At 46.2% G+C, this 26,361-nt stretch overlaps 1 pseudogene; it reads left to right on the top strand.

Annotated features, from left to right (window-relative positions):
• Positions 1-26,361, top strand: part of LOC130277468 (carboxylesterase 5A-like) — a 70,657-nt pseudogene that overhangs the window by 36,862 nt on the left and 7,434 nt on the right.

The raw sequence follows: 26,361 nt of genomic DNA, 5'->3' as shown, positions 1-26,361 counted from the left end.
TCACAGGGCCCTTGTGAGAAAAAACACATATAGTGAATGTACAAGATTAAACAATCTTAAAATGTAAAAATATGCAAATATTAAAAAGTGACACTGGCATATGAGATAGCTCTATATGGACAAATTAATATGATGTCTTTACGGTATTATAAAGATGCAGTATAAATGTCCTTTTGTATGACAATTTTTTATGAAATGTCCTTTTGTATATCAAATTGGATACTTTGTTACCGGTCCTGGATGGTGTGACTCTGACAGCTCCCGCTGAGGCAATATAGTTGTTCCTGTGCCTAGATATCACAGTCAGCGGTCTTAGATGGTGCTGTGGCTTTAACTCTCAGGGTCCAGGTGTTACGCGGTGATGGTCGTCCCAGGCTGGTGGCGCTGGCAGGCGCCGATGGTAGAGTCGCCGGGAGACCGTGCGCTGGCAAGCGCCGATGGTATGCTTGTCAGGAGATCAAGCGCTGGCAGGCGCTGATGATATCAATCTCCTCACCGCTGGACTTGGAAGAAGCCGGAGACCACACGCTGGGTAGATGGAACTTGCCTTGTGTGGATGGCGTGTGACGTCAGCTGAGCCGGAGCTGGCCAGGTAATATCAGGACCGGACACTAGTCTGGATCAACTAATGCGTAGGAGATCCACAATGTGATAAACTTGCTCCGTGAGCAATAGGTAGAGTTCATGAAGAGCATAAATGCCAGTGAGCAAGACTAATGTACAGGACTAGACGCGTTTCAGGGTTCTCAAATACGACCCTTTCCTCAGTAGTCATGATGGTTACTAGCAATGTTTGTCTATTTATAGGAACACGAATCCCATGAATCAACAGTATTCTAAGTGATATCAAAAACATGAAATAGATAATCAAAAGAATTACTTAGAGAGCAAAAATAAATGAATGTGTATGTGAATACCGTCAAAGACGGAAAATAAGTGTTTTAGATTGCGTATATAGGTGAAGCTGACTGAGCTACTTATGGTATTATACAACATATATAATTAAATATCTTTCACACAGTTGCAGTGAAAAAGCGAACACTATTAATGGAAATAAAAGTAAGAATGAAAAATAAAAAATAAAAATAAAAATGAAGAATAAAAATAAAATAAAAATTTAAATAAAGAATTATGAAAATAAAAATGAAAATAAAAATTAAAATAATAATGTGATAAAGATGAAAATAGAGATATGTAAAAAATATATATAAAAAAATGTAAAAAATATTTATAATGAAAGATAAAATAAAAATGAAAAAATAAAAAATAAAAATAAATATAAAGAAAAGTAAATGTGAATAATAATGATAATAACATTTAAAATAAAAATAAGAATAAAAAATAAAATTAAAAATAAAAATGAATATAAATAAATATAAAATAAAATAAATATAAAGATGTATAAATAGGATGTCAATGTAGAGGATGGAGTCAGTCCATGGGGCACCCCCCTAAATCACTACAGGGGTGATCCCATGGGCCAAGTACATCCCCTACAGAAATCCAAATAATTCAAAACTGGAGTTGAGTCCCCCTGGTTCTAAAGTTGCAAATTCAAAGATCTTGCCTTTGGACATTTTGAGCAGATAACTGCCACCACGCCAATCTTGTTTGACTAATTGGGAACCAGTGAAGGAGAGAGAAGACATATCGCTGTTATGGATGGTAGAAAAGTGAGCTGATAACGGATGTTTTAAGTTTTTATTTTTGATGTTATTGAGGTGTTCAGCTATCCTCATCTTAAGGGCCCTTTTGGTACGGCCCACATACTGTTTTTTACAGCCACATTCGATTATATATAGCACACCTTTTGAATTACAGGTAATTAGCTCTTCTATTTTCCATTTGAACGTGTTAGTTTTAGAACAGATCTCTAGACCCTTGATTTTCATACAATTGGCACATGTCCCACACCTCACAAATCCCTTTGTATTTAACCAGGTGGTATTTTGTTTCCTTGGGGGAGCTTTTATAGATGGTGCAACAGTAAGGCCCAAATTTGGGGCCCGAGTATATACTATCGGGGGACATGATGGTAGGAGTGCCCCCACCTCACGGTCTTGTTGTAGCAAATGCCAGTGTTTTTGTATTATTTTTTCTACTTTTTTATATGAATTATTAAAGGGAATTACTAATTTTCCTCCAAAGTCGGCTTCTTTTTTTTCCTTAGTGTTTTCAAAAAAGGTGGTTCTATCTAATAATTTAATATTTTCAAGAGATTGTTCCAGGAGCTGATCAGGATAGTGTTTCTCCTTAAATTGATTTGTAAGAAGGCTGGCCTCGACCAAAAATTGGTCATCTGAAGTACAGTTTCTTTTTAACCTTCGATATTGCCCCTTTGGGACATTCATTAGGCACCTAGGTAGGTGGCAACTCGAAAACCCTATATAACTATTTTTAGCCGTTGGTTTATAGTAGGTTTTGCAAGTGAGACCATCCCGATCAGCACTAATAACAATGTCCAAAAAATTAATGGATTCCCTACTAATTGTGGATGTGAAGTGTAAATTATAATCTTGTGTGTTTAAACCTAGATTGTAATTGTATTCAATGATTGTAATTCTTTCAAAGCTTATCTTTCTTTCTGAGAAATGTTATCCTTCGGGTATTTAGTCTTTTGTATTTTTCTCAAATCATTTTCTACTAATTTTTTTAAAGTGGTAACATCGGGGCCCATAAGGTGTTTGGGATAGAACCATGATTTAGGTCTACACTCAGTTTGTATGTATTCTGTCTCAATTGTTGATCGTTGTAGCGGAGTTTTTAGAAAATGTTTTTTTAAACAAATATTACGAATGTATTTTTCCAAACCAATATAGGTCTGGAACTTATCTAATGTATGGGATGGGGCATATTTCAATCCCTTGTTCAAAAGAGTTTCTTGTGCCACAGTTAATGTATGGTTACTTAGATTTATAATGGGTGTATTCCCTGATGGGGTTTGACTATTTTTTGTGGAGGTAGAATGGCATGATCTAGCTCTATATCTTCTACGTAACCTCTTTTTTTGTTTGGGGTCCCCAGTGTTTGTTGTGTGGGAGGGGCTTGATGCACTTCTGCTGATACTGTGTGAGTCTTTAGTGGAACTTTGATTGGTTGGGTTTCTCTGTATGTTGTTTGATATTTTTGTTGATACCTGTTTTGATATGATTGGTGTTTGTAATAATTTAGACGGAAATTGTAGGGGCTGTTTATGTGATTTGTATATGGTCTGTAATTGTTTCCCTGAGTGGAGTAACTATGCCTATACCTATGGGGAGGGGGGGGGGGGGGTAACTCTGCCTATACCTATGGGGAAAGGGTGGGTGGGTAACTATGCCTGTACCTATGGGGAAGGGGGGTGTAACTCTGCCTATACCTATGGGGAAAGGGGAGGGAAGGGGGGGTAACTCTGCCTATACCTATGGGGAAAGGGGGGGGGGTAATTATGCCTATACCTATGGGGAAGAGGGGGGTGGGTAACTCTGCCTATACTTATGGGGAAGAGGGGGTTAACTCTGCCTATACCTATGGGGAAAGGGGGGGTAACTATGCCTATACCTATGGGGAAGAGGGGGGGGGGGTAAAACTGTCTATACCTATGGGGAAGAGGATTGGTGGGTAACTCTGCCTATACCTATGGGGAAGAGGGGGGGTGGGTAACTCTGCCTATACTTACGGGGAAGAGGGGGGGGCGGTAGCTCTGCCTATACCTATGGGGAAAGGGGGTAACTATGCCTATACCTATGGGGAAGAGGGGGGGGTAACCCTGCCTATACCTATGGGGAAGAGGGTGGGTAACTCTGCCTATACCTATGGGGAAGAGGGTGGGTAACTCTGCCTATACCTATGGGGAAGAGGGGGGGTGGGTAATTTTGCCTATACTTATGGGGAAGAGTGGGGGTAACTCTGCCTATACTTATGGGGAAGAGGGGGGGGGTAACTCTGCCTATACCTATGGGGAAAGGGGGGAGTAACTATGCCTATACCTATGGGGAAGAGGGTGGGTGAGTAACCCTGCCTATACCTATGGGGAAGAGGGTGGGTGGGTAACTCTGCCTATACGTAAGGAGAAAGGGGGTTAACTTTGTTCCTATACCTATTGGGAAGGGAGGGTTTACTCTGCTGCCTATACCTATGGGGAAGGGGGGTTAAGTCTGCTGCTTATACCTGTGGGGGAGGGTGGGGGGCTAACTCTGCTGCCTATACCTTTGGGGAAGGGGGGTTAACTCTGCTGCCTATACCTAGAGGGAAGGGGAGGGGTTAACTCTGCTGTCTATACCTACAGGGAAGGGGGGTTAACTCTGCTGCCTATACTTACAGGGAAGAGGGAGTTAACTCTGTTGTCTATACCTGCAGGGAAGGGGTGTTTAACTCTGCTGCCTATACCTACAGGGAAGGGGGAGTTAACTCTGTTGCCTATACCTACGGGGAATGGGGAGCTATATAACTATAAACCTGGATGCCTAACTACTTACCTACATACCCAGCTACCTAACTATGTACATACCTGGCCTTCATACATGGCTGTCTAACTACCTAGCTAGCCCTCTACCTACCTGGCTTGTCACCTACCTACTTATCTGGCTTCCTGATCTACCTATCTAGTTACCTATTCACCTGGCCAACTACCTACCTGCCCTTTTACTCTGCAGGACACCAAGGAGGGCATTATTACAGTTTGTTGGCCTATAGATGGAAAGATTGCATTTTTCCAGTGCCCTCCCCTCCTCTACACAGAGTCTGTGTCATGTTTGTCCGGCAGATCTTAAGAGACCCACATGGCGGTCTTATCCGGACGGAGAATAAAAGGAAAGAGTACGCCGCTGATCAGAAAATACGTAATTGTGAGTCCCAAAATGTAACAGTAATCACTTATATGGTATACACATCCTGTGTACAGCTGTTATCTACCACCATATGATCCTGTATATAATCACTTATATTGCATACAGATCCTTTATAGTATACTGGTCTATGTATAGTGGTTTTATTCAGTACAGTATGGTGGTATTATCCAGTTATTGTGTGGTGGTATATATTTACTCCTTGAATACCAGTATTATTGGTCATGGAAATTTACCTACGTTAAAGTGTTTCCTACATATATAAATTTTAGTTTGTGTTTGGGTGGAATAGGGGTGTGGCAGAAGATTGACAAGCTCCAGAGCCTAGCAGGGGCCCTTGCCTTTTTTTGGCCTGGGGGGCCCCGAGTTGTCAATCTGCCCCTGGGTTGGCCCAATCATCCTGCCGAGCAGAAACAAAGTGGGGGAGGAAATCTACTAGAATTTGATTCATCCTCTCTAACTGGCCATTGGTTTGCGGGTGATATGCCGAGGAGAAGTCCAGCTTGACCTGGAGACGGGAACAGAGAGCCCTCCAAAATTTGAAGACAAACTGGACCCCTCGGTCAGACACTATGTGTGACGGTAACCCGTGTAGGCGAAAAATATGACGAAAGAATTGGTCCGCCAGCTGAGGAGCAGAGGGAAGTCCTGGAAGTGGTACAAAATGGGACATCTTGGAGAACCGATCCGTGATCACCCAAATGACAATGTAGTTAGAGGAGGGCGGGAATTCCGTGATGAAGTCCATGGCAATGTGAGTCCAAGGAGATTCGGGAGTGAGCAAAGGTTGTAAAAGGCCATAGGCTTAAGACGAGAAGCCTTGTCTCGGGCACAGATTGCACAGGAACGAACAAAATCAGTAACATCGTTCTCCAGGTTCAGCCACCAGTAGTGACGGGAGATGAGCTGAATAGACTTCCGTATCCCAGGATGCCTGGCCAGTAAAGAAGAATGACCCCAGTTCAACAACTTTACTCTTAGTCGGGTAGGCACAAAAGACTTCCCCGTGGGTACTTGCTGTAGGCCAAAATCAATCATTCAGCGGGCACAATATGCTGAGGGGAATGATCCAGCCCAACCACATCAGAAGCCTTAGAGGGAGCATCAGCTTTAAGGTTCTTGTCCGCTGGCCGAAAATGAATAAGGAAATTAAATCTGGAAAATAAAAGAGACCGTCTGGCCTGCCTGGGGGTTTAGTCCCTGTGCGGACTGTAAATATAGGAGATTTTTATGGTCCGTGAAAATATTAACTGGATGGGGAGATCCTTCCAGAAGGTGAATCCATTCTTCTAGGGCGAGCTTAATGGCCAAAAGTTCCTGATCTCCTATGGTATAGTTCCTTTCGGCTGGCGAGAACTTCTTGGAAAAGAACCCGCAAGACACCGTATTGCCACTGGTGGACTTCTGGGTCAGAACTGCACCAGCAACTACTGAGGATGCATCTACTTCAAGGAAGAGTGGTTTTTCAGGCTCGAGTCTAGACAGAACAGGTGCGGAGGCAAATGCCGATTTCAACTGGGAGAATACTTCTTCAGCTTCAGGAGGCTAGTATTTGGGATTACCATTCTTCTTGGTAAGCGCCACAATCGTGGCAACCAAGGAGGAGAAATGTGCAATGAATTGACGATAGTAATTGGCGAATCCAATGAAGCACTGTATAGACCACAGGCCAGTAGGTCGTGGCCAGTTGAGAAGAGATGATAACTTCTCTGGGTCCATCTGGAGGCCTAGGTTGAAGACAATATAATCAAGAAACGGCAAACTCGTCTTCTCAAAAAGGCATTTCTCAAGTTTGCCGTAGAGTCGATTGGACCTAAGGCATCGCAGGACTTGGCGCACATGGGTGCGATGGATTTCCAAGTCATTTGGATGACATCAGGATGTCATCCACGACACAAGTATAAAGGGGATCCTGGAAGATGTCATTGACGAATTCCTGGAAAACGGCCGTGGCATTACAGAGACCAAATGGCCTGACTTTACTCTAAATGCCCATCACGGGCTGAGTCACTGGAAGACGAAGTTCGTGGACCAAAGAGGCATAATAAAGTTCAGGCCAAGGCCAAGGCATAGAACGGAACCCCAAAGCAAAACCGGCATGGTCAGTCGGGGAGAGGGGTTTTCACACCTAGGGACGCCTCTCCCACGAACCCTAGGTGCGTGCGTTTCACGGACATTGAGACCGCAATGGGCAATTCCTGCGGAAATGCTCCGGGCTGGCACAATAAAGACACAAATTTTCTACGCGTCAACAAGACCATGCCTGCTGTTGAGGCAGCCGCTGGAACAAACGGGGAAGACAACGCGACCGAGCTGGTTCGCATTCTTGGCGGAGTTCCTCTTAAGCTCACTGAGCTCACTTAGGGAAGACGGAGGGTCTTGTGCGGCCAAAGCATCCTTGACCCTGCTGGAAAGGCCCTTTTTAAAAGTGGAACATAGGGCTGCATCATTCCAGTCAAGCTCTGAGACTAGGGTGTGGAACTGGACCGCGTATTCGCCAACTGAAGAATCCACTTGGCAAAGATTCAGAAGTGCGGTTTCAGCTGAGGAGGCCCGATGCTGTGGAACTCCAAGAGGAAAGCTTGCAAATTAGTTGCCACCAGATCGCTTCTGTCCCAGAGAAGAGTAGGCCAGACCAGGGCCTTCCTGGAAAGAAGACTGACCACGAATGCCACGTGGAACGCTCAGTCGGAAACTGGTCGGCCATCAGTTCCACATGCATGGAGCACTGCGTCACGAAACCCCTGCACAATTTAGGGTCCCCTTCGTACTTAGTAGGCAGGGACAAACAAAGCTTAGGACCAAAAGACACCATGGAAGCTGCAGACACCGGAGGAGCCAGAGGAGAAGGTTGCGGCTGTTGCAGTTGCGGCTGCTGGGTGGAGAAGAGCTGCTGCATCATAGCAGATAGCTGATTCAACTATTGCACCTGTTGCGCTAACTGCTGAGACTGTTGAGCCACAATGGTGGTGAGGTCAGCAACGTTCGGCAGAGGCACCTCTTCAGGATCCATGGCCGGATCTTACTGTAACAGCTGGAATAGTGGATCCACTTTACCACTGAGGACGATGGTGAAAGCCGCACCAGGAAGCGGAGTCTAAGGAGCTGCTGGTATTCAGCAGAGCCCGCCTCAAAGCGGGATGGACTTGTTGCGGCAGGCGAACTTCCAGGTCGCTACCCCTGGCGCAACTTGCCCACAATAGCGGCTAAGGTGAGGCAAGGTACAGACTAGTAAGGAAGGACTCTTGGTAAGGGACAGGCAGGAAGGTCAGGACAGGCAGCAAGATACAGTGGACAGGAACCTAGCAGACATAACTGGCACACGGTATACAAGACACAATTAGGATATGCTTTCTCAATGGCAAGGTAGCACAAAGATCCGTCAGGGGTCCAAGAAAGTGAGAACACTTTATAGGGTTAGCGCCCAGCAATAGCCAATTACCGGTGCGCCGGCCCTTTAAACTTCAGAGAGCCGGCACACATGCCTTAGGAAGCGGGAACGCGCATGTCTGCTGTCAGGAGAAACAGAGGAGTCAGGAATGCAGCGGGGTAAGTATCCTCCGGCCGGCTGAGTGCGCCCGCAGCCGGACATGCAAGCCTCGGTGCTGCCCGTCCCTGACACAGTACAGGGACACGGGCAAGGTATGTGCCCGCGGCCAGCATGTCCGGCCACGGTTTAAGTAGTAACAAGGTGCTCAAGTAGGAATCCAAATCCTCGTAATATTTATGAAATAAACTTGGCACTCAATATTGTAATTCAAAGGAAATTTTTTTTTTAAATATAACTTTATTGAAATTTTCATTTAAGAGCATAACAAGACAGGAGGAGTATCTCCTGATCGATGATAAAAGTAACAGTATACTTGAATAGCAGAACAAGAAAATGATTTATTCACCCATCAGTGAGATGCAACGTTTCGATCCACAATCCGAATCTTTATCAAGCATCCGGATTGTGGATCGAAACGTTGCATCTCACTGATGGGTGAATAAATCATTTTCTTGGATTACAATCCCTGGAGTGCCGCTTCTTCCGTGTTTTCTTCAATTATCTGGGATCTTAAGTCGGACCCTTGGAGCTTGTGCACCCACTCTGGACTATGAGTCCTCCACTGTGCCTTACCTCACTTTCCTTTGTTTTTCTGAATAGCAGAACAAGTGTGGTACAAGCAGAAAGACAGGGCAAAACACATTGCAAAGCACAACCCAGCACTATACATTTCGGTGCATTGCCTTCCGGAAACATAGAATTCCCATCCCCCCTCCCCCAAGGTCTCCATTACGATAAAGATGTTCAAAACAGTAAGGTTACATCGGTCACCCCACAACAGTAAGGTCTTTTCGGTCACCCCACAAGCTAGGAATACATGTACCAGGAACCCAAAGAACCCCTCAGTTCAATTTCAACCTGCCTAGCGTGCCCGCTACTGCCTTCCTCAGATACCATTCAGTATTTTTGAACGGTAACACCACCTGGGCAATTTCCTCAGAAGATAAAAAATGGATGATAAACAAGGTCCACTTCCTAAAGAATCCTTTTGCCGACTTATTAGCCGTCCTGCTACATTCTAATCTATCTCTGGAGAGGTAAGTTTTCACTTGTGAAACAACCTCCTGTACTGAGGGCATATCTGCCACCCACCAGTGCGCCAGCAAACATCGTTTCCCTACCAGAATAAAAATATGGTGGAGCCCTGTTAAGAACAAGTCATCCTTTGGGATATGAAATAGGATTAACAGAGGATCAATAGGCAGATGCGTGTGTATTTTACGCTCCAGGTAGGCGAATAGAGAGGACCAAAATAATCTTGACTGTGAACACGTAAGGCCATGTAGTAAGTCCGTCCTAGGTGCAGTACAATTAGGACAGCAATCAATGCGGTCCGGATAAGTTGGTGTCTTGGGTGACGTAAAACCATAAACCGCGTGGTGCATTATTTTAACCCCTTAAGGACCGGGGGTTGTCCATTTTTGCATTTTCGTTTTTTGCTCCTTGCCTTTAAAAAATCATAACTCTTTCAATTTTGCACCTAAAAATCCATATGATGGCTTATTTTTTGCGCCACCAATTCTACTTTATAATGACGTCAGTCATTTTGCCCAAAAATCTACGGTGAAACGGGGGAAAAAAATCATTGTGCGACAAAATTGAAAAAAAAACGCTGTTTTGCAACTTTTGGGGGCTTCCGTTTCTACGTAGTACATTTTTCGGTAAAAATGACACCTGATATTTATTCTGTAGGTCCATACGATTAAAATGATACCCTACTTATATAGGTTTGATTTTGTCGGACTTCTGGAAAAAATCATAACTACATGCAGGAAAATTAATTATTATGAGGGCTCATTTTTTGCGCCGTGATCTGAAGTTTTTAACGGTACCATTTATCATTGATAGGACTTATTGATCGCTTTTTATTCATTTTTAAATAATATAAAAAGTGACCAAAAATGCACTATTTTGGACTTTGGAATTTTTTTGCGCGCACGCCATTGACTGAGCAGTTTAATTAATGATATATTTTTATAATTCGGACATTTCCGCACGCGGTGATACCATATATGTTTATTTTTATTTTTATTTACACTGTGTTTTTTTTTTAATTGGAAAAGGGGGGTGATTCAAACTTTTAATAGGGGAGGAGTTAAATGATCTTTATTCACTTTTTTTTTTCACTTTTTTTTTGCAGTGTTATAGGTCCCATAGGGACCTATAACACTGCACACACTGATCTCCTATGCTGATCACTGGTTTCTCATAAGAAACCAGTGATCAACGATTCTGCCGCATGACTGGATCTCAGGCACTGAGCAGTCATTCGGCGATCGGACAGCGAGGAGGCAGGAAGGGGCCCTCCCGCTGTCCTGTCAGCTGTTCGGGATGCCGCGATTAGCCGCGGCTATCCCGAACAGCCCGACTGAGCTAGCCGGGAACTTTCACTTTCACTTTTAGCCGCGCGGCTCAGCTCTGAGCGCGCGGCTAAAGGGTTAATAGCGCGCGGTGCCGCGATCGGCGCTGCGCGCTGTTAGAGGCGGGTCCCGGCTTCACTATGACGCCGGGCCCGCCGTGATATGACGCGGGGTTACTGTGTAACCCCACGTTATATCAGAAGAGCAGGACCAAGGACGTACCGGTACGTCCTTGGTCCTTAAGGGGTTAAACTGAGTCTCTCTCCACTGTTCCCCAACTACCACCTTCCGAACCTTGAACCATCCCTACAACACTGGCTTATGTAACTCAGTAATGGATAATTTATTCTCCCAGTAGCTAAATAAGGAGGTGCTTATGGCCTCTCCACCTTTCCTCTTCACCTTCCAATACAAGTAGGACAGGGAATGAACTGTATTAGAGGACGTCATAAAACTGTCAAAGGAAGTGTAACCCTGGATAAGAGCTAAATTCAACAAGCGTGGTTTCAAAAAAGCCATTATCTGGTTGTATTGTAAAAAGTGGTCTTGACTGATAGTAGCAATAGCAATAGCAATCTCCCAGTTCCCCTAGAGTATAGTACCTAGGCTCAGTCGGATGCATCAAATGTTTTACTCTGTCTACCCCCAGTTGAGCCCAGCGTCTAAAGAGAGGGTTTGTAAGCCCTAGCTGAAATTCAGGGTGAGACCATAATGGCATCTCCTTGCCTAGCAGGAAGGGGAGCCCCATTACAGACCTGCAGGCCTTCCAAGCTGCAATAGTATCCCTTAATAGTACACTAAGTTTAGCATCCCTAGGCAATAATCTATATCGAGTATGTAGTAAGGCAGGTAAAGACCAAGAGGAGACCATCCCGGACTCTAGAGGCAGCACAGAGTATAGCGAAGTCCCCTTGATCCAATCAATGCCATGACGGAGTAAGCACGCTAAATTATAGTGGCGGATGTCCGGAAAATGCAACCCACCCTACTCCTTAGGGAGCATCAACTTTTGGAGGGAGATTCTGGGCCAACGTCCAGCCCAGATGAATTTAGTAAAGGAGAAATTCATCCTCCGTACATCAACATGTTTCAACAGAACGGGGATAGTCTGCATGGGATAGAGGAGTTTTGAAAAATTCATCATTTTCACTAGATGGCAGCGTGCCATAAAGGGAAGCGGAAGAGATTACCACCTCTGTAGTTCCTTTTCTATTCTCTGAAATAGCGGAATATAATTTAAATTATATAGGGATTGCGGGCGACAACCAATAAGAATACCCAAATATTTTACATGGGAATTATACTGGTATTGGTGGTGATCCCCCACGACAGTTGCGTGTCGCCCCCTGATGTCAAGCATAGTACTCTTAGAGGCGTTCACTCTGAAGCCCGACTCACCTCCAAAGTCCAGTAGGGCCCCAAATATCTTATCCAGGTCCCTCCGCGGCCGCAAAAGAAACAGCAGAATGTCATCAGCGAACAACGCTGTATGGAGTATTACGGAACCAAGCGCTATCCCCTCTGCGACCGCCGAGGAGTCCAGGACCCTCACAAGAGATTCAAGTGCAATGTTAAACAACAATGGTGACAAAGGACACCCCTGTCTCGTGCCCCGTTCCAGTCTAAAACTAGGGGACAGGAACCCAGTCGTCGCCACCCTTGCAAAAGGATTGGAGTACAAGGATAATATATCATTATAAAATGTACCAGTAAAGCCCATCGCCCCCATTACCTTCCACAACCACTCCCACCTCACGCTATCAAAAGCCTTAGCGGCATCCAAAGACAAGATAGCGGGCGATGGGTGTGCCTCCGGGTGTAAGTTAACCTCATCCAAGACTGCAATAACTTTACGCAAGTTAGCCACAGCAGCCCTGCCTCTGACAAACCCCACTTGTGAAGGTGCAATCAGTCGGGGAAGTACCTGGGCCAGGCGATCCGCCATAATTTTAGAGAGCAGCTTTGTTACAGCGAGCGCTCCGGTCCCCGCCTCCGGATCGGAGCGCCCGCCGCCTGCTTCTGTTGTCCCCGGTCCTCGGCGTCTCCCGGTCAGAAACACTGACCGGTATCGCGGGTCCTATTGTCCCAGGGACGCGGCTCGCGTGGCGGCTGGCCACCGCTCACGCGCCGTGCCCTTCTCCTTCTTACCTGCGCTCCGGCGCGCTGCTGCTCCGTCCTCGGCATCCCGGCACACGCGCGCCGTCTATGGTAAATTTAAAGGGCCAGCGCACCTATAATTGATGCGCTGGTTCCTGATTCCCCACTGTGTCCCTGCCTATTTAAGTGTTCATCCCCTTCCTGCCCTTGCCGGATCTTTGTGCTAGTGCCATTTTGAAAGCGTTCCTTACTGTTGTATTTTGCCTTGCCCGTTGCCGAACCCATTGCTATTGTCCTCTCGCCTATGAACCCTTGCTACCGCCGCAGCAAGACCATCTCGCTTTGCTGCGGGCTCTGGTGAAAACCAGTAGCAACTTAGAACCGGTCCTCCGGTACGGTCCACGCCAATCCCTCACTGACACAGAGGATCCATCACCAGCCTGCCGAATCCTGATAGTAAGATCCGGCCATGGATCCCGCTGACGTTCCATTGCCTAGCCTGGCGGACCTCACCACCATTGTCGCCCAGCAAGGTCAACAGCTGGCTGAGCTAACCACTATGTTTCAGCAGCTCCCGCCGTCTCAGCAACAGCCAGCACCTCCGTCTGCACCTGCCGCTTCATCTCCTCCTGCAGTTGCTTCCGGATCCAGAATCCGTTTGTATTTGCCGGACAAATACGACTGAGACCCCAAGCAGTGCCGAGGGTTCCTGTCTCAGTGCTCCCTTCATCTCGAGCTACTCTCAGATCAGTCTCCAACTGAGTGAGCCAAGGTTGCCTTCATCCTTAGTCTGCTTACCGGGAGGGCCCTGGCCTGGGCTACACCACTTTGGGACCACGCTGATCCTGCCACCACCTCTGTACAGAACTTCTGCCGGGAATTCCGTAGCATTTTTGAGGAACCTGCCCGGGTTACCTCCGCAGAGACTGCCATACTGAACTTGACCCAAGGAGGTTCCTCAGTGAGGGACTATGCTATACAGTTCCGCACACTCGGCTCAGAACTAAATTGGAACAACGAAGCCCTCTGCGCTACTTTCAAGAAAGGACTTAATTGTGATATTAAGGATGTCCTTGCAGCTCGAGAGCTGCCCTCTACCCTCTGTGACCTCATCTTGCTGGCCACCAGGATTGATAAACATTTTTCCGAAAGACAAGAGGAACTCCTCTCCACCAGGAGAAAGAAAAGACTCGTCCAAGACGTTTTCCTCGTCTGGCTCCCGTTTCTTTACGTCCACATCAAGCTGTTCCTGGGCCTCCCGCCGTGGAAGCCATGCAGGTGGACCGGTCTCGCCTGACCCCACAAGAACGAAGCCATCGTAGAGACGAGAATCTATGTCTGTACTGCGCCAGTACCGAGCACTTCCTGAGAGACTGTCCTCTTCGTCCTCCGCGTTCTGGAAACGCCCGCAATTAGTAAACGTGGGAGAGGCGTTGCTGGGTGTGGATTCTTCCTCTCCACGACTCATCTTATCAGTGCAGTTGTTCCTACCGTCCAAGTCCTCCTTCACGGCTGCCGCCTTCTTGGACTCCGGTTCTGCTGGCAATTTTATCCACGCCTCCTTGGTCGAGAAGTACCGAATTCCCATAGTCCGTCTGCCTAAACCGTTCCTCATCTCTACGGTAAATGGTGAGAGACTTTCTGCCACGGTTCAATACCGTACCCAGCCTCTGCGGATGGACATTGGGATATTTCATACAGAGGCTTTGGAGTTTTTTGTCCTTCCTTTTTGTTCCTCAGAGCTTCTGCTGGGTCTTCCATGGTTGCAATGCCATTGTCCAGTCCTTAATTGGACCAACCGGGGAGATTCTACATTGGGGTTCCTCCTGCTCCAAGCCTGCTCCTATTAAATGGGACCCGCCTGTACTTCCGCCACCAGGTCTTCCCAAGTCTTACCACGGTTTTGCGGATGTCTTCTGTAAGAAGCAAGCAGAGACTCTTCCACCTCACAGGCCTTATGACTGTCCTATTGACCTGCTACCTGGTTCTTCTCCACCTCAGGGCAGAATCCACCCTCTCTCTCCTCCTGAGACTCAAGCCATGTCTGACTATGTATGAGAAAACCTTCAAAGAGGGTTTATTAGGAAGTCTTCCTCCCCTGCCGGAGCCGGTTTTGTCTTTGTCTCTAAAAAAGACGGTTCTCTCCGCCCCTGCATAGACTACAGAGGACTTAACAAGATCACCATCAAGAACCGCTATCCTCTGCCCTTGATCTCAGAACTGTTTGATCGTCTCAGAGGGGCTAAGATCTTGACCAAATTGGATCTTTGTGGGGCTTATAACTTGATCCGCATCCGAGAAGGAGATGAATGGAAGATCGCCTTTAACACTAGAGATGGACACTTTGAGTATCTGGTTATGCCCTTCGGCCTCTGTAATGCCCCTGCTGTCTTCCAGGAATTTGTTAATGATATCTTCCGGGACTTGCTTTATACCTGTGTGGTGGTATATTTGGATGATATCCTTATATTCTCCTTAAACCTGGACCAGCACCGGGCTCAAGTTCGTCAAGTCCTCACTCGTCTTAGGAGAAACCGCCTATATGCCAAGATCGAAAAATGTCTCTTTGAACGTTCCTCCTTGCCATTTCTCGGGTACATCATCTCTGCTCAGGGACTGCAAATGGATCCTGCCAAGCTTTCCTCAGTTCTGGATTGGCCACGCCCCTCTGGACTCCGGGCCATACAAAGATTCTTGTGTTTTGCCAATTACTACAGGCAATTTATTCCACATTATTCTACCCTGGTGGCTCCCATAGTGGCATTAACCAGAAAAGGAGCTAATCCCAAGACCTGGCCTCCTGAGGCTGAAGAGGCCTTCCAGTCCCTGAAATCCGCCTTTGCTTCTGCTCCGGTTCTGTCTAGGCCTTACCCCTCCAAACCATTCTTTCTTGAGGTGGACGAATCCTCGGTGGGAGCCGGAGCTGTGCTGACCCAGAAGTCGTCCAGGGGTAAGACCATAACCTGTGGCTTCTTTTCTAAAACTTTTTCCGCCGCTGCGCCGCGCCCTCCTCCTTCTTACCTGTGCTCCGGTGCGCTGCTGCTCCGTCCTCGGCATCCCGGCTCGCGCGGCCCCGCTCCCCAGGGCGCGCGCGCGCCATCTATGGTAAATTTAAAGGGCCAGCGCACCAATAATTGATGCGCTGGTTCCTGATTCCCCACTGTGTCCCTGCCTATTTAAGTGTTCATCCCCTTCCTGCCCTTGCCGGATCTTTGTGCCTAGTGCCATTTTGAAAGCGTTCCTTACTGTTGTAACCCGTTGCTATTGTCCTCTCGCCTGTGAACCCTTGTCGCCTGCCCTGAACTCTGCTACGTCCGACCACGCTCCTGCCTTCTCCTTTTGTACTACGCCTGTCTCAGCAGTCAGTGAGGTTGAGCCGCTACAGGAGGACACGACCTGGTTGCTACCGCCGCAGCAAGACCATCCCGCTTTGCGGCGGGCTCTGGTGAAAACCAGTAGCAACTTAGAACCGGTCCTCCGGTACAGTCCACGCCAATCCCTCACTGACACAGAGGATCCACCACCAGCCTGCCAAATCCTGACAAGCTTTAGATCAACATTTATGAGTGAAATTGGATGGAAGCCATTGGGTGTGGAGACATCCTTCCCAGGTTTCGGTAGTACCCTAATATAGGCCGTGTTCATAGACTGGGAGATAGGGAGGCCTGATAAGTAGGCATTATACAGCGATAGTAAAGGAGGGGCTATTTCATTCGGTAACAGCTTAAAAAAATTCACTCGAGAACCCGTCCGGTCACGGTGCCTTCCCCGACTGCATTGACCGTATAGCAGAGAGCAATTCAGTGCTGTTGATCTCGGCATTCAAACTCGTCAGCTCCTCTGCAGTTAATTCAGGGAGACCAGCATCCCTCAACCAGTGCCGCAAGGCAGGTTGCTCTGGAGGTCGGTCAGTATACAACTGTTTAAAATAGTCCGCCAAGACCACCACCACCGAATTCGGATCAGTCTGCTGAACCCCCAGGGCATCTTTAATAGAAAATATATGGAAGGGCAATACTGGACCCCTGGCAAAACGAGCCAATAATTTGCCTGGTTTGTTCCCATATCGGAATGACGAAGCCTCCCAATAGGACCTATTAATATTCTCCCTCCTTTCAATACAAGTCTCATGCTCATGCCGTTTTCCACCTTGTCTTAGATACCTCCGACATAGTATGGACAAATCAGTGTATGCCACCCGTAGAGCCTCCCCAGTTTCCTTGAGTTGATCCGTTAGGCGTCTCTTCAGAGAGAAAACATAAGACATTATGAGCCCACGTAAGACAGCCTTCGCCGCCTCCCAAAAAAGGAATTTTATTGTAGCAGTCCCTTTAACAAAATTGAGGTTTTGGTCCTACCTGGACCTTCATCAATATAAACGGGACTGGTGTGGAGGAGGAATAAGGAAGTGAAACGGCCTAGTGCCGTGCATATGGAGGAGTTCAAACGTGACTGAAGCCACTATTGCGTTCTCTGTAGTGGCTTCGAACACTATAGTGGCTTCGTCATGTTTGAACTCCTCCATATGCATGCCACTTGGCCGCTTCACTCCCTTATTCCTCCTCCGCATCAGTCCTGTATATTCTGATGAAGGTCCAGGTAGGACCAAACTGTCAATCTTGATAAAGGGACTGCTACAATAAAATTCCTTTGAATTACAATACTGAGTGCCAAGTTTAATTCATAAATATTATGGGGAAGAAAAGACATCACTGCTATGATGAGAAAGTACATCACTGCCATGTTGTGTGACTGATAGCGCAGGAATAGAGCTACTGCTGGTAGAAGTGCTAGGCGGCCAAGCAGTCACTGGTGGGGTTTCAGTATACTGTGAAAGCTGGGTGCCTGATATTCCTCTCCCCTAAGCTTGGGGTATAAACAACATGCAATGCTAGAACAATCAGCTAAGGGCTCATTTTCATTAACGTCAATTTTCCGTTAATTCATGCCCTTTCTCAAATCCATTCAAGCCTTTTGCAAAAATAAAACGGTTTGCAAATGACTGTAAACAGATCTTTTGTCACCCGTTTGCACTCGTTTGGTTCCTATTCCGTCATTTTTAGCAGAGAAAAGACGTTGCATGCAGTATTGTTTTCTCCACCAAAAATAACAGGTTAAAAATAGATCTATGAAATTCAACATTGAAGTCTATGGCAAATGGAGGAGCCTGTAATGTCATCCATTTGCATCCGTTTTTTTCAATCCGTTTTTGATCTGTAATTACTTCTGGGCATGCTCAGAATAGATGTGAGCAACCAATAAATGATACAAACGGAATAAAAACTGATGCGACAGGATGGCACTTAAAGGGGTACTCCGGCCCTAAGACATCTTATCCCCTATCCAAAGTATAGGGGATAAGATGTCTGATCGCGGGGGTCCTGTAACTGTTGACCCCCGCAATCTAGCATGCAGCACCCACCTGTGAGCACTGCAGGAAGCGCTGGAAGCTCCAAGTCTTATGCCTCCCAACCACGGAGACGGAGTATCGCAACATCACGATTCCGCTCCGTGTAAAATCATACCCCGCCCCCTCAATGCAAGTCTATGGGAGGGGACGTGACGGCTGTCACGCCACCTCCCATAGACTTGCATTGAGGGGGCAGGCGTGATGGCACACGGGGGCGGAGTAGAGACGTGCACATGTGTTTGTGTTAGCATATACTCAAGAGTATTTATTAACCGATAATCTGGTCATAGCACCAAAACAACCCTATCATAGTTTTAATCATTTATATGTGCCAAATAGCCAAATTACAATTTTGATAAAAAAGTAAAGAAATCAAGGAATATTCAGTTTTATTTTGATAGTATTGTTGAATTAAATAAAATAAAACAGTACTATTTCATATCTCTGGCTTAAATAACCTTTCTTTAGGATAAACAAACAATGTTTTGCTACATAGATAGTTTTGTGAGCATGCTTCTTGCTGGAGTGAGCTTTCACAAAAATGTCTTACATTACAAATGTCACTAATGATAAATGCTAGTCCACTGTATAACCAAAAAAAAGTGTCCACGTGTAGAGTATTTTCAGAAATTTGGAGATCAATAAAAAGCACAGCAAATGGACAGATGCACCTGGAAGGCGCCAAAGCACAACCAAAAAAAGAATCGACCCACCATTAAAAATTTCCCCCATTGGCAGAAATGTATCTGTCTCAGACAAAAATATGTCTGTTTTTGTATCGGAAAGATAGCAACCAATCACTACTTATTTTGAGTAATGGAAAAATAAGCTGTGATTGGTTGGTATCTGAGACAAAATGCATAGTTACCATATAAATGCATAGTTATTGGCTGAGCAGACACTTCCATACATTAAGACCAGTAAGTAGTGAGCAACAGGGACCAGGCAGGTGGGTACAGCTTTTTTTTATTTTCTAACTTCCAATTTATTTTAAATCACAGATAATTATATACTTTAAATGGGCACTGGCAGATACAAAAACTATTTATGTGTTGTTACTGATGGAAATTAAAGACCTTTTATATGGTTGTTTACATTTTTTTTTATATTTAAAAAAGATAACTGCTCCTGAAAATCCCACCACTAGGGGTCCCCATACCTAATGGGACACTAACCAGTCCTGCAACAGCATCAGGCTTGTCCATGAGTCATGGACAAGAGATGACTCCTGGACAAGGCTGCATGAGCAGACACACCAATTTCCTCCCACCACCACCACCACCACAAGTAAGGGACAAACCCCCTTCCCCTGAGAGGATTTCTAACACTGTGAGATCATGAAAAGAGGATTTTGTATACAAATATAGGCGATATAGGCATAAAAATGAGATGTACGTGGTCAGTATTAGCTACTGAGTAAAATCTTTTTTTTTTTTTTTGTGGGATCTGACAAGTACGCTTTACATTTTTATATGGAAAGGGAAGGAGGATTACTTTCTCTTGCTCTAAATGTATACCTGGTGGTCTCTTATACAGTATGTACTGTATGTAGCTCCTATTTTCAACCCATTTGGAAATTCTGAAAAACTGAATCTCTAAAGGAGTTTAAGCTTTAGTACACTTATTTTCTACATAGCACCCAGTGTCTCCCCCAGCAGCATAGTAAGCACAGCTCTGGTGTATAATACATGCGGTAACGCAGGATCAGTATAAGATTACTGTTGTGTATTTACAAAGAGACTCCCCCAGCAGAGTATTGAGTCATGCTCTGTGATATAATACAGCAAGTAACTCAAATTCAGTCCAGGATAAGTAATGTGACAAGTGACTCCACTGTTTATTGGGATTTATTTGACATAAATGGCAGATTCTATAAGTTTGTTGATATATTTGAGTTTCTGCAGATTTTCTAATGATTCCGATTCATTAAAGGTCCAGACACAGAGGAGGAGAAGACTCTTAGTAAAGCAGTCATGAAGTACTGGGCCAATTTTGCTCGGAATGGGTAAGCTGTCAACGTTTTATATTGTATGTCCTCTGTGAATTGCTGGGGGATACAGATAACCATGATACACCTGTTTCCCCATATACTGTACAGAGAACATTCATATTGTTAGCGCAAAGCTAGGTTGTTTGAAACTGTTTGTAATGTGTATTTTATGCAAGCAGTTACTGTAAGTTATTTGTCAAGAAAAGAATATGCACAAGGTATATGCGTGTAAAGTAGAACACTTACATTACAGAGTATCTACAGTTAGCAAAAGTTTACCCTGCATCACACACTTCTTTGTAACACAACCATCAACATGACACGGAACAATAAGTAATGTAGAAGGAATAGGGTGTAGGTAAAAGAAGTACAAAGACTTCCTGCAGTTCTCAGCAAACACGTTAGTAAGAGGTCAGCCATACCTCAGGTTTTTGATGGGACAAGCGGACAGTCTAATGTGTATGAAGGCCCCCCAACTCTCCCCCAATAGATAGGTAAGATTTTTCTAACCAATTTTGCTGCTTCTGGAAAATGCTACAAATTATCTGTAGATTATGCTAAATTATGCAGATTATTTGTATGAAAATTATTTGCAGAAAATACCCAACAAGTCTTCCTTTTCTGGCTGTAGCCTAAAGGTACGTTCACACAATGAACGTTCTAGTAATTAGACAGAAAGATACACAGCACTGAAAGTATATGTTGCTATAATTCACCCAGATTATATCAGTATATTAGTGCTGAGAGTCTATGCATTAGTATTCCAGTATACATCCAACAACAACATTGGATACACAAAGAGGAACATGAGAGCCATTGCTACTGATAAAATAATAGACTTTATTTGTATCAATTAAAAATAAACATATGTGTGACTATATTTAGAAGTATATAAAACAAAACAAAACAATGAGTGTGTTCAGGTTATTAAACACAATACATTGATGAGACAGGTAAAAAATCAAAATTGTACCAGCAAATGGTGTCACCTAAGTTAGTAAGAGGTGGAACAGCAGTTAAAGGCTCCTCACGCAAGTAGTGTTGGATTAGACAGTGTCAGAGACAAACCCTCTATAAGGTATGTAGCTATATGCTGCAAGCTGCTAAAAGTAAATATTCTACACACTTATAACATAACCATGTAATGATGTGCCACCTCACTTACCGATAATAGGGACACGTCTCCACCGCCCCAACGTTTCGTCACCCGGACTTTCTCAAGGGACGCTATCTCAATCTAATGCCTGCTTCCTTAAGTACTCCGCCAATGTGGCGTAAAAACGCGTCGACTCTCATGCGGCGGCGCATGCGCCGGGTCCTGACCCGGAACAACCTCACCACCCCCCAGTGAGTCAACACCACGGCACGCAGGTCACAGATACATCATATCCGGAAATGCGCTCCGGGCTACCTGGTGCCCGGAGAGTCAGTGCCAGGAATCGGACCCGGCGCATGCGCACATGTGGGAGTCGGTGCTATAAGGTATAGTGCGACAGATAAATTACCTAATCTCTCTCAAATATTATAGAATAACATGCCGATATATGGAATAGGAGCCCATAGCTGCTGTTCTCTATTTAATAGTGCAATAAAGTGCATATATGTAAACAAGATTCCACAATAACATATTGGGTTTAATAACCTGTCCCATCAACGTATTGGGTTTAATAACCTGAACACACTCATTGTTTTGTTTTGTTTTATATACTTCTAAATATAGTCACACATATGTATATTTTTAATTGATACAAAAAAAGACAATTATTTTATCAGTAGCAATGGCTCTCATGTTCCTCTTTGTGTATCGAATGGTCTAGTAAGCAGAATTCTGCACATAATTTTAGGTGCATTGCATTATGTACTGGTTACAATGGGATTACGCTTTGTCGTGCAGACTGTGGATTTTCCACCTCGGAATTTCCACATGAATATTCCGCCATCATTTGCCTGATGGCAAAAAACAAATAAGAAAAAATTCTAATGAAGTGAACCCAGTCTAATAGTGCCTTCAATGATTGGGACATGACTAAATTTATTCCAGCAAAGTGTCCGCCTGTTTGGAGTGCATTTTACAAGCAAAAAAAAAGTAAAAATTTCCATTTAATGTATTTATTTATTTTTTAGCTTTTTATCTTTAACAGATGTTTTGGTTGTATTGCTAGACATTTGGCTGTTTGTATAGGGGACCTCTTTTAAGACGTTTACATCCCAAAATATGTCCCAAATTACATGGCAAAACACATATTTTGGTACATAAATGGCTATAAAGGAGCCGGTTTATCATTAAATTTAATAGAATTTAATGGGGAAAAAGACAGTTTTTTTTTTGTGGCAAGATATGAATAGGCCATGTTTGGGATGTAAAATATAAGGATGCAGCTACCACTTATATTTATAATGGGGCCGGATCTTTCCCAGCATTCCATGCAGACACAGACAATTGTTACGCCGAGCGCTCCGGGTCCCCGCTCCTCCCCGGAGCGCTCGCTTCACTCCCTCCGCTGCAGCGCTCCGGTCACGTCCTCTGACCCGGGGCGCTGCGATCCTGCTGCCAGCCGGGATGCGATTCGCGATGCGGGTAGCGCCCGCTCGCGATGCGCACCCCGGCTCCCCTACCTGACTCGCTCCCCGTCTGTTCTGTCCCGGCGCGCGCGGCCCCGCTCCCTAGGGCGCGCGCGCGCCGGGTCTCTGCGATTTAAAGGGCCACTGCGCCGCTGATTGGCGCAGTGGTTCCAATTAGGGTTTTCACCTGTGCACTTCCCTATATTACCTCACTTCCCTTGCACTCCCTTGCCGGATCTTGTTGCCTTAGTGCCAGTGAAAGCGTTCCTTGTGTGTTCCTTGCCTGTGTTTCCAGACCTTCTGCCGTTGCCCCTGACTACGATCCTTGCTGCCTGCCCCGACCTTCTGCTACGTCCGACCTTGCTTCTGCCTACTCCCTTGTACCGCGCCTATCTTCAGCAGCCAGAGAGGTGAGCCGTTGCTAGTGGATACGACCTGGTCACTACCGCCGCAGCAAGACCATCCCGCTTTGCGGCGGGCTCTGGTGAAAACCAGTAGTGGCTTAGAACCGGTCCACTAGCACGGTCCACGCCAATCCCTCTCTGGCACAGAGGGTCCACTACCTGCCAGCCGGCATCGTGACAGTAGATCCGGCCATGGATCCCGCTGAAGTTCCTCTGCCAGTTGTCGCTGACCTCACCACGGTGGTCGCCCAGCAGTCACAACAGATAGCGCAACAAGGCCAACAGCTGTCTCAACTGACCGTTATGCTACAACAGTTGCTACCACAGCTTCAGCAGTCATCTCCTCCGCCAGCTCCTGCACCTCCTCCGCAGCGAGTGGCCGCTCCTGGGATACGCTTATCCTTGCCGGATAAATTTGATGGGGACTCTAAGTTTTGCCGTGGCTTTCTTTCCCAATGTTCCCTGCATCTGGAGATGATGTCGGACCTGTTTCCCACTGAAAGGTCTAAGGTGGCTTTCGTAGTCAGTCTTCTGTCCGGAAAAGCCCTGTCATGGGCCACACCGCTCTGGGACCGCAATGACCCCGTCACTGCCTCTGTACACTCCTTCTTCTCGGAAATCCGAAGTGTCTTTGAGGAACCTGCCCGAGCCTCTTCTGCTGAGACTGCCCTGTTGAACCTGGTCCAGGGTAATTCTTCCGTTGGCGAGTATGCCGTACAATTCCGTACACTTGCTTCTGAATTGTCCTGGAATAATGAGGCCCTCTGCGCGACCTTCAAAAAAGGCCTATCCAGCAACATTAAAGATGTTCTGGCCGCACGAGAAATTCCTGCTAATCTACATGAACTTATTCACCTAGCCACTCGCATTGACATGCGTTTTTCTGAAAGGCGTCAGGAACTCCGCCAAGATATGGACTCTGTTCGCACGAGGCGTTTCGTCTCCTCGGCTCCTCTCTCCTCTGGTCCCCTGCAATCTGTTCCTGTGCCTCCCGCCGTGGAGGCTATGCAGGTCGACCGGTCTCGCCTGACACCTCAAGAGAGGACACGACGCCGTATGGAGAACCTCTGCCTGTACTGTGCTAGTACCGAACACTTCCTGAGGGATTGTCCTATCCGTCCTCCCCGCCTGGAAAGACGTACGCTGACTCCGCACAAAGGTGAGACAGTCCTTGATGTCTACTCTGCTTCTCCACGTCTTACTGTGCCTGTGCGGATGTCTGCCTCTGCCTTCTCCTTCTCTACAGTGGCCTTCTTGGACTCTGGATCTGCAGGAAATTTTATTTTGGCCTCTCTCGTCAACAGGTTCAACATCCCAGTGACCAGTCTCGCCAGACCCCTCTACATCAATTGTGTAAATAATGAAAGATTGGACTGTACCATACGTTTCCGCACGGAGCCCCTTCTTATGAGCATCGGATCTCATCATGAGAGGATTGAACTTTTGGTCCTCCCCAATTGCACCTCGGAGATTCTCCTTGGACTTCCCTGGCTTCAACTTCATTCCCCAACCCTGGATTGGTCCACTGGGGAGATCAAGAGTTGGGGGTCCTCTTGTTCCAAGAACTGTCTAAAACCGGTTCCCAGTAACCCTTGCCGTAACTCTGTGGTTCCTCCAGTAACCGGTCTCCCTAAGGCCTATATGGACTTCGCGGATGTTTTCTGCAAAAAACAAGCTGAGACTCTACCTCCTCACAGGCCTTATGATTGCCCTATCGACCTCCTCCCGGGTACTACTCCACCCCGGGGCAGAATTTATCCTCTCTCTGCCCCAGAGACTCTTGCCATGTCCGAATACGTCCAGGAGAATCTAAAAAAGGGCTTTATCCGTAAATCCTCCTCTCCTGCCGGAGCCGGATTTTTCTTTGTGTCCAAAAAAGATGGCTCCCTACGTCCTTGCATTGACTACCGCGGTCTTAATAAAATCACGGTTAAGAACCGCTACCCCTTACCCCTCATCTCTGAACTCTTTGATCGCCTCCAAGGTGCCCACATCTTCACTAAATTGGACTTAAGAGGCGCCTATAACCTCATCCGCATCAGAGAGGGGGACGAGTGGAAAACGGCATTTAACACCAGAGATGGACACTTTGAGTATCTGGTCATGCCCTTTGGACTGTGCAATGCCCCTGCCGTCTTCCAAGACTTTGTCAATGAAATTTTTCGTGATCTGTTATACTCCTGTGTTGTGGTATATCTGGACGATATCCTAATTTTTTCTGCCAATCTAGAAGAACACCGCCAGCATGTCCGTATGGTTCTTCAGAGACTTCGTGACAACCAACTCTATGCCAAAATTGAGAAATGTCTGTTTGAATGCCAATCTCTTCCTTTTCTAGGATATTTGGTCTCTGGCCAGGGACTACAGATGGATCCAGACAAACTCTCTGCCGTCTTAAATTGGCCACGCCCCTCCGGACTCCGTGCTATCCAACGCTTTTTGGGGTTCGCCAATTATTACAGGCAATTTATTCCACATTTTTCTACCATTGTGGCTCCTATCGTGGCTTTAACCAAAAAAAATGCTGATCCCAAGTCCTGGCCTCCTCAAGCAGAAGACTCCTTTAAACGACTCAAGTCTGCCTTTTCTTCGGCTCCCGTGCTCTCCAGACCTGACCCTTCCAAACCCTTCCTATTGGAGGTTGATGCCTCCTCAGTAGGAGCTGGAGCTGTTCTTCAACAAAAAAATCCTTCCGGGCATGCTGTCACTTGTGGTTTTTTCTCTAGGACCTTCTCTCCAGCGGAGAGGAACTACTCCATCGGGGATCGAGAGCTTCTAGCCATTAAATTAGCACTTGAGGAATGGAGGCATCTGCTGGAGGGATCAAGATTTCCTGTTATTATCTACACCGACCACAAGAACCTCTCCTACCTCCAGTCGGCCCAACGGCTGAATCCTCGCCAGGCCCGGTGGTCTCTGTTCTTTGCCCGATTTAATTTTGAGATTCACTTTCGTCCTGCCGATAAGAACATTAGGGCCGATGCTCTCTCTCGTTCCTCGGATGCCTCAGAAGTTGATCTCCCTCCGCAACACATCATTCCACCTGACTGCCTGATCTCCACTTCTCCTGCCTCCATCAGGCAGACTCCTCCAGGAAAGACCTTTGTTTCTCCACGCCAACGCCTCGGAATCCTCAAATGGGGTCACTCCTCCCATCTCGCA

Source organism: Hyla sarda, chromosome 6 (assembly GCF_029499605.1).
Source record: "Hyla sarda isolate aHylSar1 chromosome 6, aHylSar1.hap1, whole genome shotgun sequence".
Lineage (NCBI taxonomy): Eukaryota > Metazoa > Chordata > Amphibia > Anura > Hylidae > Hyla > Hyla sarda.
The sequence above is the reverse complement of the archived record's forward strand: the minus strand, read 5'-3'. Positions and strand labels throughout refer to the sequence as shown.